The sequence below is a fragment of the Myripristis murdjan genome, chromosome 5, assembly GCF_902150065.1.
Source record: "Myripristis murdjan chromosome 5, fMyrMur1.1, whole genome shotgun sequence".
Lineage (NCBI taxonomy): Eukaryota > Metazoa > Chordata > Actinopteri > Holocentriformes > Holocentridae > Myripristis > Myripristis murdjan.
The window spans coordinates 33,517,323-33,528,989 of record NC_043984.1 but is presented as its reverse complement, the minus strand read 5'-3'; positions in this window follow the sequence as shown (position 1 = coordinate 33,528,989).

The window sequence follows — 11,667 nt, the reverse complement described above, 5'->3', positions numbered from 1 at the left end:
ATAGAAGTGAGTGAACACCTCTGTTACCGTGACAACAAGACAAGCTGAGCATTACAGGCAGCAGGAGAGGAAACTTTACGGCACAACAGTGGGATTGGACTGGATTAGATTGAGCAGGTGGAGCTGATAAAGTGGCCACTGAGTGTAAGTTTCCACCTTTAAAGGTCAGATCCCTAGAATTCATATCAACAATCAAACAAAACAGTCAAATTGGAGCAGCAAGTCCAGCATGAGTGTTTTGCACGGCAGATTAAAGTGTCCCGTAGTCAAGGTCAGATTTACGCTGCCACAGCTTGGCGAGGCATGGTGACGGGCTGCAGCCTCCAGGGATCTGAGCCCCTCGACTCCTCCAGACAGACGCTCCGCCTCCACGTCACCGGCCGGAAACCGACACCTGCTGTCAAAAACAACTGACAGGACAAAACTAAAGCAGATTATGGTGCTTTTGGAAGGACGGTGATACTCAACAAACTCATTTTCCTGCCCTGATTGTACTGATTTCAGTGACAAGTTGAACAATGAGCTCCAGATTAATGCTTTTCCTCAGCATTGGAACACGTTGGATTTTGGAAAGCAACACCCTCTTATGATTTTGCCGTCTTTTCTCTCCATTTTTCCTCTATTTAAGCTGATTAGAGTGTAAATACTGTACAGATGGATCCTTCACTCCCTCAAAGAAGGGAAAGAAACAGTGGAAAACTATATAATTCACAGTAGATTCAGTGATGCACTGCACTGTTTGTGTAAAGAAAGGTGTGTTTTGGTGGGGAAAACAGGGATTCTTCTACCTTTTTCTGCCTCTGAAACTTTTTTTCCCTCTATTCTTTGGACTGCTGTGTCTGGTAATCTAAGAAAAATCCACCTTGTCAGGCTGTTGAAGCACCAAAAGCTGTTTCAGAGGTCCAATTTCCTCTGAATAATGTGGAAAACTTGGTTACAGATCTCTGTGTGGCCGATCTGCAGCCTCCGCCCCGCGCTTTGAAAAGTTTTATTCTTATCCAGAACCTTCAGTCAAGTACAGGGAGCCGACAGGAAACTGCAAAACCACAGTTAGTCAGTGTGTAAATGTCTGTCCGATGCTGACTCACGCGTTAAGTCACCACAAGAGACGCAGATGTTTCTGGCAGTTTGATCTTCCTCTCGGTTTATTTTAAGACAGACCTACATCCTTCTCGCTGGATTTTTCTCCGATGGAGTTTGAGATTCTCTTTCCTTTGTTCATCCGTGAAACTCGCCGCCCATGCCAGCTGCCCAATCCGCCTTCTTGTGTTTATTCCCAACGAAGCAGGAATGCATCACTTCCTGTGCAGCAGGAAAGAGCAGCCAAAATTCAAAATGTGTGTTGAATTTTGGTTATTCCACATTCTAGAGAAATTTGCTGCAACCTGCCCAGATTAAGACAAAGACGCACATATTCAGAGTATTATGATGATGGAGTTTTGCTATTAATTATGCCCAAGAGTGTTTTGTTTAAAGTGGTATTTTACTGCTGCAAAGATGGTCTTTTCATGAAATTGGGCTGTCCATGCAGTCGGAGATATTTTTGAAAGTGGTGCCACATGACCAGAGGAAGCAGAGAAAAGGGGCTGTGCTCTTCCCTTTTTCCCTTTTGCTCAAAAGGTAGAAAACCTGCAACCACCAGGATGCACTGGGTTTCCATTTACCAGCAGGCTGGAGTAGGAAAAAACTTCTCTTAGGCAACCTTTTAGTCGCAGCGGTGTGAGGACCGGAAGAGGAAACAGCATGCCGTCTCCATCCGACTGTCCGTGGAGGCAGGTGTGCAAAAAAACTGAAAAAATACAGTCTGTGGTTCAAACAACAGCAGAGCCGGCAAAAGTCCACCAGACGACACGACACGAGAGCGGGGAGCTCAGGGTGCAGGCAACACGGAGGGAAGGTCAACGTTTTTCACTCACATTTACTGTCCACATTGTAACCATGCAAAGCTGGTTGAAAATCAGCGAAATGTTCCTTTAAGTTGCTTCTGAAGACTGGACGATGCAGTTTGACAGTGAAGGTTCAGCTGTCGGTTGGCTGGTTGTTGCACCTTTAACATCTAAATCAGGGGTTGGGGTTTGTGTGTGTGTGTGTGTGTGTGAGAGTGTGCGAATGAGTGTATGTGAGAGAGAGTGTGTGTGAGTGTGTGTGAGAGGGTGTTATGATGTGGACAGTTGAGTGTGTGTGAGAGAGAGAAATGTATTTATATTTTGATTGTCCTCAAACTGTTTTTAAAATGACAAAAAAATAAATGTTGAATACACCAGCCTCGACTGTGTGACTCATTTCTTTGTGTGTGTGTGTGTGTGTGTGTGTGTGTGTGTGTGTGTGTTTCCATGTGCTTCCATGTGCATGCAAAAGAGTGTTTCCAAAATGTAACGTCCACTGTTTTAAAAGACATTAGATGATTGATTCTCTTCATTTTAAAACTAAAACTAGGTGTGAGAATACATTTTAGTTAACTGAAATAAAAACAAACGCTGGACTTTAGACAAAAACAAAGCTGACCAAAAAAATATTATGCACTTACAAAACTAATTAAAATCAAACGATACAGAAAGTGTGTTTAGTGCTGCTGTTGGTCGGTTTGGTCAGACGTGCTCACACAACCAGCAGGAGTGTGTGTTGGTACTGATGTTTATTGAGACGTCGACATGACTGGGAGTCACTGCCTTCACAAAGTCAATACCTGTCCTGACAAACATTGCCCAGATTAGAATTTTAAAAATAAATAAATAAAACTAATACTGAAACTAATGAAAACTAAAACATTATCAGACAATAAAAACTAAACTGAAACCAGCAAACTGACTCTGGAAACTAACTGACACTAAACTGAACTGAAAACAAAAATCTAAAACGAAATAAAAACTAATGAAAAATACAAAACTATAATGAGTCTGATTCAAAGTTGGCTACCTGACCTACATCTACGTCTACACTGATCAACACTAAACCCAATGACGGAGGTAAAACGAGCAAAATGAAATGTCAACAAACAAGAAAACGACTGGGTCCACATTCACGTCCTCCTCCTCTTCTGTGGATTTCTGTCCAAACACATTAATGTTAATAATAATCATCAATATTAATACATTAATACCACTGTTGCAAGGCTCCATTCATTGTTTACCACCACAGCGGCGCAGAATGATCGCGTACGCTGATGATGTTTTCTTCTATATTGACCTGTGTTGCAGCCAATAAGATCATCGCCCAGTCGACACACATCAGCCCTGATGGTTGCATCAAACTTTATTGGATCCTTGACGCTGCAAACTTATAAAACTGCTGAAATCTCACAGTCTGTAGGCGCCGTGACCTGGGATTTTCAGGATTAGTGGAAAATCCAGGTGAAATCCGGTGAATTGGTTCAGGTTTGAAAGGGTTAACCGTCAGGTGCAGGTGAGTCCTGTCGTCCAGCTCCGACGGGACGGGGCTTCGTCCCGCCTGCAGACACGGACCTGAGGAACTGACATGGACGTTAATTTGTGCTTATTTTATTTATTTATTTTTTTTTTGTTCTTTTAGTTGTCAGTTTATCCGTCTGGTTTCAGTGGAAATCTCAAGTGTAAAGATTTAAATGCTGTTTTTTTTTTTCCACCTTGAGGAGAATAAAACTACCTGAAAGTTTCTAAAAAAAAAATCTCCCATAAATCTGATTCTCTGCTGGAGCAGTGAACTGGTTTCCCCTCAAAGTTCAACTTCTTTTCCAGAAAAATCCATCACTTCATTTAGCAGTTGCATCATTGAGCCAGCAGATGGCAACCAAGTGCTTCAGACTCAGATCCCCATATCCCTGTGGTATTTAACACACACACACACACACACACACACACACACACACATACTGGAGCTGTATTATACTTATGGTTGTGGTTTCATATGGATGTAGATACACAAAAATACACACACGTTATGTTATTTTTGACTGTGGTTCCAGATCAGTGCACACACACACACACACACACACACAGGGAGAGAGAGAGAGGGAGAGAGAAAAAATGGGCAAGAGACAGAGCAGAGCATCTGAATGAAATTACAGCCGCCCTGAGTAACTTCCTGTGTGTGTGTGTGTGTGTGTGTGTGTGTGTGTGTGTGTGTGTGTGTGTGTGTGTGTGAGCCACACAGGGCTGAGCAGTCCAGTATTACAGTCCCTAGAGAATACTTTCATACTGGAAATATGAGTTATCTGTCTGGGGCATCGCCCTGTGTGTGAGTGAGTGAGTGAGTGTGTGTGTTTTTTCTTTCTTTTCTTTTTTCTTTCTTTTTTTTTGTTTAACTTCCATCACTCCTCACAGAGCCAAAAGATACAGAACATCCTCCAAAGTGAAAAAAATGTTGAAAAGAGAATAGTTCGGGGTGGGTGTTTGGGATTTTGAGTGTATTTTTAAAGTTTAGGGTGTGTATTTAGGGTTTGGTGTGTGTGTGTGTGTGTGTGTGTGTGTGTGTGTGTGTGTGTGTGTGTGCACATAAATGAGAGGTTTCTTGAGATGAGGATTTCTCATTCAGTGGATTAACATCAGTAGCTAAGGAATTAAGGTAAATCAATTGGAATCAATCGTTTGGGGTTGGTGTGTGTGTGTGTGTGTGTGTGTGTGTGTGTGTGTGTGTGTGTGTGTGTGTGTGTGTGAGAAATGCCAGTTAACTGCTAAATGATTTATGATGAAAAAAAAAACCAAAAAAAAACTGAACTGTAGCTGTGAATGTGTTTGTCAGTAGAGCAGACCTGAGTGGATACAGCAACCAGCAGTCTGGCACCTCCAAACACAACCTGGCACACCTGACACACACACACACACACACACACACACACACACACACACACCGTCACGGAACAAAGTGTGTTTTTATTTCTGCAGGATCAAACAGGGAGAGTGAGATCATGTTTCATTCGGACGTCAGCGCCACGAAGAACAATAACGCACAACAAATATTAAAATATCACACCGTAAATATTAGCGCAGGCGGGTGTTTCTGAATGGCGTGCACCACTTGTGTGTTCAGTTTAGAGCGTCAGGTCGGTTTAAAGCGACAGTGCGACTTGACTGTGTGAAAGGAAGAAGGTCACCAAGTCCAGCGGCCGTATCGCACACCGAGCACCGAGCGCAACGCCAAGGGTCTTTTCTCGTTTCCGAGCGGCTCAGGTGTCGTTTCCCCGTCCAGCGTCCACGTGGTGGGGACAGCAGAGTCTCTTCATCTGAGCGTCCACGGGAGCGCCGATGGAGTCCTGCTGTGGCCGTAGATGATCTGTGACCATCTCCGTTTCCTCTGCGGAGAAGCTTCCTTCTTACCTGGAAAATCCTCCATTATCGCTGTGACTCACCTGGCTGTTAAAGGGGACGGGAGACGGCGCTCTGATTGGTTGACTGCATGTTACGCCCAAAACACAGCCTGGATTAACTCTCCTGTTATGTTCAAATTTACAAACATCTTTTTTCAATTTGACCCCAGCAGTTTAAACCTCCACAAAATTATTAGAACTAAAATTGTTACCAACGTTTATGTGGTAACATAAACACACACACACACACAACTTACATCCAGAATTCCTATTACACGACTATAGAAAAATATGCAAATCACCATAAAATCTCACTGATTGACCTGAAAGTGGGAAGAAATATTAATTTTGGTGTTTTAATGGCTTTATATTATTTCTAAGTACAGATTTTTGTTGTTTATAACCGATGTGTTACAAAGTGTGCACAGGACGTTGAAAACATATCATCATGTTTCATGTTTACCCGTTAGTACCCATTACATTAGGAAAACTCATTAAATATGAAGCAAAAAAAAAAAAAAATTAAAAAAAATGATGTTAATCATTTATTTAGAGACGTTAAACATTGAATGGGGTCAAATTAACTCAAAGATAATAGGAGGCTGCTGGTCTGGTACCTCCTGCCACTGGGAGGGAGGGTGAGGTGGGGGCCCTCCACGGTGCTGAGGCCCCCCGGGTGCACCGTGCACAGATAACCTGGATTAAAACTGCATTACAATGACAGATTAAGAGTCTTGAAAACAGGAACGATCATATTATAATTTCTGTATAACCCTGACAAAACTGAGAATGTACCTATGGATCTAATTCAAGTCACTTTCTGTTTCATTTCACACACACACACACACACACACACACACTGTGCCTCCCTCCCAACACCCTGCAAACCTACAGCACACACATTACTGGCAAGAATGTGTTTATGTGTCCTCACACACACACACACACACACACACGTATATTTTTACCGTAACTTTAACCCAGTTTTATTTAAAGTCGTTTTCTGGTGATCTTCCTGTTCTTGTGAGAACATGTGGAGCTCATAAGCAAAGCTACAACTTCTACTCACACACACACACACACACACACACACACACACACACACACACACACACACACACACACACACACACACACACACACACACACACAGCAGTATAAACACACACACTTGACTTGTGAAGTGTGTGGGGTCAGGCAGAGTTTTGGGTGTGTGCACATGGGAGCTTTAAATGAGTGCGGTTTCCTAAATAGCGGCGGCGCGTTGCTCCAGAGCTCGCAGCCGGCCGGAGTCACGGCGGGTGAAGGGGGGCGGAGCCTCCGGGACGGCTGGGAACGATTAAGGAGACGGAGTTACCGTCCCAGCTGAGAAGCCCTCCGCTCTGCGCGCCGGCTGCAGGAAACAAGAAACGAAACAGGGCTGCTCGTCTGAAAAACCTTCCCGTCACAGCCAAACTGTGTGCGGCTCACAGAGCGACTTCATACCAGTTCAGCTGATTGATGAGGAGAAAAAGGAAAAGAGTGTAATTGAACTGATGTTGTTGTTCCTACATTATAATTTGTTGTGATAAGGACAGGACTGATTTAATTAAAACCCTCACCGACCTCTCCATCAAACACAAACGCTCATTGTGATATCAAAGCTCTCCTGTGTTTATCAAAACTAGATCCAATCATATCCCGGAACATCAGCTCAGCGATATTAGACATTTTCCATAACCCGTTTTTTGCCAAAAGGTTCATTTATGGCCCCGAAGCAGGAAAATGTCCATGCACCGTTTGCTCTAAATGTTCAGGTACAACATCAGGAGACAATGAATGAATGGATGAGTGAGCAAACACACAAATCAAATGGGCAGAATATTGATTTAAGGTTTTATCATGTGGGCAGTGTTGCTGTTGCTTTGCAGACTGGAGAAGCTCCAGCAGGCAGTGGCGGATTTAAGAAATTTGGGGCCCAAGGCAAAGGCAGGCATGGGGCCCTCTGAAATGAGAAGACAACACACAAAACAGGGGCCCCAAGACACACATAATACGATAAGCATTCTGCTGGCATTTTAGCGAAAGGATTTTAATCAAAAACACAATTAATGTGCGCAAATAAGTGATAACTGTACTAACCATAAGTGTATGAGGAGTTTTATGGGGCCCTCAGAAACTTGGGGCCCTAGGCAACTGCCTAGTTTTGCCTAATGGTAAGTCCGCTCCTGCCAGCAGGCACAGCAGTCGCCCGCTAATCCCCAACATATTAACTTTACTGTCAGCTCCTGTAATGCTAAGAGAGCTAATGCTAGTGAGTTTTTTTTTGTTTTTTCGTTTTTGCTTAAACTTTGTTCCACAGCTCGTCAACAAATAAAGACATCCAGGCGAAATCCAGAGATGTGAAGCTTCAGCGAGTTTGAAACAGGAATTTTGTTCCGCGATGCAACCAGAAGCTACAAATTACTTAAAGGAATATTCCAACATTTTGGGCAAAATCCCCCTTTCCCGACTAGCTTAGCATAAAGAATTGAAGTCTATGGGAGTCGTTAGCCTGGCTCTGTCAAAGTGAAAAAATAAACCTTACAGCAACTCCAAAGCTGCATTAATTACACAGAGGATTGAGTGGATTTGAAATACATGAAAAACAAGTTGTTTCAAGAGAAGTCAGATGGTGGCGCTGTAACCTCGGAACACATTTATTCACATTTATCCACTGAAGGTAGAGGAAGATCCACCACAAATTAACTTCTCTTCAAATCACTCTCAAACATTTTGTCTCAGTCTAGATAAGCCTCAAAAAGGGTTTTTTTGCCCAAAATGTTGGAATATTCCTTTAAGTGGCCTTTCAGCATCATTCTAACTTTACTAAGCCAGGAAAAAAAAACATGATATGAAGAAGTATTTGTGTGAAAACTGCAATCCGTCAAGTATTTGCTCTTGCACAATTTCACATGTACTGATATGAAGCGGTGAGGAAAGTCAACACGTCGCCTCGTTTCTGCCAGGAAGCCGAAGCGCCCGGCCTCTGCCAGTCAGCGGCTTGTGTTTATGGGACGTCCCGGGGGAGAGGAGCGTGTCTGCACCGAGCCAACAAAACAGGCAGCGACATCATCCAGTCCGCTCGGGAACACGACCTCCTGACCTGCAGGGGCCCGTGTCGGTGTCGGTGTCGTCAGCGCTCCTGTTCCTGCAGTTTAACAGGGAAAACAAAACAAAACGGGATTCTGTGTTAATTCTGCGGCAGCGTTTTGGGAGAGAGGGTGTAGCTCGCTCCTCTGCCAGGCCTTTCCCGGCCCGGCTGCCGCCCAGTTTCCAGCTAAAGCTCGAGGAGTTCGTCACAGAGATGAGATTAGACGCTCACCCTGACCCTGCCTGCGAACTCCTCCCTGCAAAAAGAAAACAATCTCCATGTTATCAAGTCATTCAGTCTCATTTTTATTAATACTTTATTTTTTCAATTATTGTTGGCAGCTTAACTGCTTCCACAATTGCCTTTCATGTCAAAAAAAAAAAAAAAATTAAATAAAGAAACACAAAGAAGAAAAGTACAAGCCAAAAAAAAAACAACCAAATTTACTCAAAATCTACCAAAAATAAATAAGTAAATAAATTAATTTAGGAAAAAAAAAACAAAAAACATGATGGATTAACTGGACACTGCAGACATTTTATACCTTCAGTTCATATATGCACATATATTCCTTTTTATGATGCAGTTATAATTTATGGTCGTCTAACATCCACCTTTTCTCAAACACCTCTTCCATATTCCTTATTTTGTGAGTTATTTTTTTCCATAAGTTGAACTTCCTTAATCATAATTTTCCATTTTGTTACATCTGGGGGTTTAGTTGTTTTCCACCCTTTTGTGATTTGCTTCAGAGCCGTGATTCTCAATATTCTGAATAAATCATTTTAGTCTTGATTAGGACCAGTTGGAGATTTTCCCAGCATAATAAGAAGTTTTTTTTTAAAGACCTCTTCCATGAATTTAAAAACCTCCAACCAAAATTATCAAGTCATTCAGTCTAATTTTTTTTAATGTGAAGATTCTCCAGAATTTCCTTGAATCGAGTGTCATTTCCTCGATGCTCGTGGCTGATCTCATTCTGCCTTCATTTGATTCAGCAGATTTACACTAATCTGCACTGAAAACAAATGGGATTATCTCATCCCACTGGCAGATTTAAACACGTCAGGTGAGGCTAAGTGACTTGTGAAGATGATTTTTGTTTTTTTTTCCTCACAGCTCAAACGTCGCCTGGGCCCTGACACAATGAAAGCTGCGTGGCCGCGGTTTGGTTTGGTCAGGTCGCCTCAGCGCCGCGGTTTCAAAACCCACATCCACCTCACGGGCAGCGGGAAGCGAAACGTGTCGCTGCTCTGCGGCGGGACGTCCTGAAACACGAAACTGCCTCCTGGATGTGGTGAGAGGCCGTTTGTCACTGATCAAGTCAAACTCACGGCTGTTTTCACGGTGGAAATGTGACCGTGATCTGACCTTCCATTTATCAGTGTTTCCTCCACAATAGTCCAGTCATTTTATGAAAAAACCTAGGACTAATTGCAAGAGAAAAAAACTCAACTGATTTTGTATCCTCAGTTTGTCCTGAGTGAGGGGGAAAAAGTCCCAAGGAATCCCATTGGTGGAAAGTTTTGAAAATCACCTCTTTATGACCACATATTACCCAAAAAAAAAAAAAAAACAGTTTTTAACCAGTGGCGGATACAGAACATGGCTAATGGGTGGGCCTAAAAAATTCTGGATGGGCCTGTTATTTCATTTTGTTTATTTTTTTAGATAGACATGTATAAAATGATATGATGAAAGAAAAAAAAACCTCTCGGACCCGTAATAAATTTTGGTATGCAATTTCCTAGTAGGCTACTCATTTCATAATACTACAGACATATAAAGGACATTAAAACATTTATTTATTTAGTTAGTTATTTTTTGGTCTTGAATCTGATAGGGTGGGCAAGCTGTCAATCCAGGCCCACCCGTAGATCCGCCTCAGTTTTTAACACACAGGGGAAAGGGGTTCCAAATTTTTACCTCCAGATATCACTATAAAAATTCACAAGATGATTACACACACAAAGACAAGAAAAAAAGTCAGTTACAAGTTCTTTGAATTATTCTGTTTACACATGCATATCACACATTATCTGATTTGATATGCACTAATATAATATAAGGAATAAATGCCAGAAGAGACATTTAAACAGTGAATTACAAGTAACAAGTAACAAGGTTACTAAAATATATTATCTAATATATTATATTAGTGCATATCAAATCAGATAATGTGTGATATGCATGTGTAAACAGAATAATTCAAAGAACTTGTAATTGACTTTTTTTCTTATCTTTGTGTGTGTAATCACCTTGTGAATTTTTATAGTGATATCTGAAAGTAAAATTTTGAACCCCTTTCCCCTGTGTGTTAAAAACAATGTTTTTTGGTAATATGTGGTCATAAATAGGTGATTTTCAAAACTTTCCACCAATGGGATTCCTTGGGACTTTTTTCCCCTCACTCAGGACAAACTGAGGATACAAAATCAGTTGAGTTTTTTTCTCTTGCAATTTGTCCTAGGTTGACCCCAATTTTGGCCTAAAATTACTGGACTACAGCGCCTCACGGGGTTTTATTAATTACAGTAATTGCACACATTTGACCTCTTTACTGAAATTTATCCACATTTTACATGCCAGCAAACTGTTTTGTAAATCATGTGGAGTTAATAAGGACGTCACAACATTTCATCAAAATCTACTCATTTTCAAATTTGAATTTTTGTCTGAAACAGCCGCCTCATCATGCTCTGGTTTGTTTTGTGCATAATAAACTTTTTTTTTTTTTATGATCATTCTGATGCTGGATGTTTGAATCTGACTCACTGTGTTGTGTGAGCCAGCTTCCTCTAGAGCTAAAAAAAAATAATAATAAAAAAAAAAGGAAAATCTCAGACAAATCGAGCTGCACACGTCAGCAGGAACAGGGACGTGAAATGGGGAACTCTCTCTGTTGTTTTTCAAAAATATATCTATATATTCCACCATTATTTGACTGAGGTTTGCGGTGCTTGACTCAGTGTTTTGTCACGGCTGGAATCGAACCTGCGACTTCCCCAAAGCTCCAGCACACATGAATCATTTTTATTATTTTTTTCATGTTATTTCTGTCCTTCTCTCTGCTGTTTTCTTTCTGCTGTCGCTGTTTGGCGCTCTGTGTCATCTGAGGTGCTGTCAATAAAGCTGACTTGAAGTGAAGCTCCAGTTTTACTGAATAAGGTTCACCTCGTTTACAGGAGGAACACAACGGTCTACCACTCTGTTCACACCTTCTTCCTTCTTTTGTCTTTCTGTCTTTCTTTGATTTTGCCCTCATTCCACTCCA